The following is a 3,366-nucleotide window of genomic DNA, read 5'->3' on the forward strand; positions in this document are numbered from 1 at the left end:
GCACCAATGTTATCGCCAGAGACACTTGATCTTGGACGTCGATTATGACTCACATTTTTCACACTTTCTCGTCCACTCTTAAACTTTTTGGCCCAATCAAACCCTTGAGTTTTAAACAGAGTATCATCCCCATACTGATCCTTCAATCGAGTCAAAATTTCGCACGGTTTAACGCCTTCTTTAGTTAAAAACTTTATCATAACCCGTTGTGCAACGGACGCTGGAACCTGTTGCTCACTCATAGCTGTACTGACGAATTGACTGAGTCAAACAGCTCACCAAGCATTTTACCCACTCCTAATACACTACATTACAAGAACCTACACTGTGAGAGTGCTTGCGATTGGCTAAGAAAAGTATTTGTAAAATTCCGGTTTATATTTGATCCACCCTCGTAGTTAAAAAATTCATCTCTCTGGTTGAAAATGTTACTATATTGTTGCAAATTTGTTTCTCTCTTTTTCTTTTTAGTTGAAAATTCAATTATTTTGATCGTGAGTTATTTTCTTACATTTTCAATTCGTAAACTCAAATTTTTATCTATAAATAGCAATGCAAAAATATTGACCTGGAACAACTTAAAATAAAAATAATTCTACTTTTATTTTAAAAAGATTTTAGTTAAAACATTTGTTTAATCGTACAATTTTTAATGTTACGAACTGAAATTTTCTTGAAGTATTATCATTTTTAACCTTAAAAATTATAGCGTAATTTATATTTTTTATCCAGAAATCTCTAAAATGTTAGTCATAAAAATTTTAAATCGGTAATCTCGTATTTTCACATAATTTGATTTAAAAAATGGTAAAATTAAAGGGTATTAAAACTTTTTGTTTTATACGTATGAATTATTGAGCGTTTGAACGAAATATTTCTGAATTAAAAATTTGTCAAGCTTCAGTTTTAAAAGTTTAAAATTCAAAAGATTTCCACCTGAAATAAATCATTTTCTGATTTAAAAGTTTGAATTTTCTAATTTCACCCCGAATTTTGAATTGGAACAGGAAATTTTTCAAATCAATTATATGTATTTCTGAATTCGATCAGAGATCTTTTGAAAAAACTATAATTCAGATCTGGGACAAGGAATTCTAAAAAATAATTTAAATTTTGAGTAGGGACATGAAAATCTGAAAAAGAGGTATAATTAGTGTACATTATAATAGAATTAATATAATATGTAATTAACAATAGATGATATTATAATTATAATAATATTATATCAACAGATATTGATATTAGATTAATATTAATTAGCTGTAAATGATTGTGCTAGAGTTTTAAGCGTAGGAAGTTGAATTTATCTATTAAAACGAAAAAATTAAAAAAGCCTTTCAAAATTAGAAAAATTATTTAAGAGAATCCCAAAGAAGTCCCAAGTAGTCATGAAAAAAGGATAATATAACCAAATTCTAGAAAGCTATAGTTTGTTACTGTTTAATTCCAAATGATTCTCGTACACAAATTTTATAATTTCGAAAGTCCGGAGGCTATTTCAAATTTTTGGTTTAATAGATAAATCAAATGCTTAAAAGCCCCAGCACAATCATTTACAGGTAATTAATATTAATATAATTATAATATCGAATAGAATAGTGACATAGAGGATAAATATAGCCTAAGGACAAGAGGAACTGTAACATAGACACAGAAATATGTAATGATTTAATTATTATCTGTTCAGGTAAAAATACTAAGAGAGAAAATATGTAGCTTCGTTTTATTTAAAACTTTAAGAGAGAAAAAGAATATTTTTATTTTTAAATTGTGCTAAATATTCAAATATCATTAAAATTGCCAATTTCTTTACTTTGTTTTAAATGCGGATCAATATATAAATAAGACTATTATAATATAACATAATTATAATATTATCATTATTAATATAGGTTTCTCTCAAGCCTAAAAATCTGGCTGAAATGGATGACGAGCTTCGTGGACATTTTTCCGGAGAATCCGACCTCTGGGCTATCAATTATTGCGTGTATAACGCAGCGAGAGCTTTGGCCGATGCGAACCGTAAAACAAAACCAACGGTTGATCATAAGACCAAAAGACGAATGCATCAATTTGCCATAAAGATAGGTTGGGCAAGACAGTACGCGTCCCGCATTCAGTGTGTGATTGACTACATCACATCTGGCAGAAATTTTACCGCCAAGGTTCGAAAGTTCGCGCGCGAACTCCGGACCCGTTATCACACACTTAACAAGTCAAAGCTGCTGACCATCGGACAGCATATTGTTGAGAGAATACGGATACTATTTGACGCTAAGAAAACTTCTAGAGTTTTCTTAGCGTCAAATAGTATCGAAGTATTTTGGAGAGAAGTCTACGAAGTTCAGCATAGACTGGACGAAGACTCAGAAAATATAAAGAGCTTCAAGGAGTTATGTGTTGCCCTCATAACACCTGATACAGAATGCCCACCCATCACTACCGAGGAGGTGAAAAAAGTATTAAGAGGGATGAAGAACTATTCCGCACCGGGACCAGATTGTATCAAAACCTTCTGGTGGAAGAAGTTTTCTTCAACCCATCAGCATTTGGCCCGCATTTTCACCTCATATTTAAAGTTGGAAGAGCCGATTCCAGAGTGGTTGGTGGAAGCGCGCACAATACTTCTGCCGAAAATATGCAACTTAGCTGACCCGAAGAATTACAGGCCAATAACTTTTCTGAACACTCTTTATAAGATATTCACAGCTATCCTAAATGATAGGATTGTTCGGGCAATTGAACCTGTGTGGCAAGAAATGTATGAACATCGAGGCTCAAAGAAAGGCGTAGCCGGATGTCGGGAGAACCTGCTCATCGATAGATGTGTCTGAATAGATGCAGCATTCTACCAACGTGATCTATCGATGGCCTCGTTTGATTATCGGAAAGCTTTTGATTCGACATCCCATAGACTTATCATCTGTCTTTTGGAAATCTTAATGGTTCATCCGCAAATAGTTGGGTGCATAGAGAGATTGATGCCGCTTTGGAAAACCAGATTTACTATCTCATCTGGATAAATTGTGTGACAACTAACAAGGTCACCTTTCAGAGAGGTGTCTTTCAGGGCGAAACCATGAGCCCACACCTCTTTTTCCTTACATTATTGCCACTATCTCTAGCACTTCGCCATTCCGACGGGTACTTGTGCGGCAAACCTGCAGATCGAAAGTACAAGGTCAGTACAAGATATATCAAAGTATAATATCAAAGTACAAGAAGGATCAGTCAATGTCTTGTGAGCTAACGTTTGCTTTCCTCAAATCGCCCGGATTGAAGTCTGGTACAGAGGGTTTCATTTTTGCATGCCAAGACGGTGTGATTTCCACCTTAACATACCGTCGCCACATTTTGAGCCAAGAC

The 3,366-nt window shown here is 34.0% G+C and overlaps 1 protein-coding gene across 7 annotated transcripts in view; it reads left to right on the forward strand.

Moving 5' to 3' along the window:
- The window catches only part of LOC117179929, a 1,200,486-nt gene that overhangs the window by 886,799 nt on the left and 310,321 nt on the right, over nucleotides 1-3,366 (forward strand). The gene's annotated exons all lie outside the window — the stretch shown is intronic.

This window comes from Belonocnema kinseyi, chromosome 9, assembly GCF_010883055.1.
Source record: "Belonocnema kinseyi isolate 2016_QV_RU_SX_M_011 chromosome 9, B_treatae_v1, whole genome shotgun sequence".
Taxonomy (NCBI): domain Eukaryota; kingdom Metazoa; phylum Arthropoda; class Insecta; order Hymenoptera; family Cynipidae; genus Belonocnema; species Belonocnema kinseyi.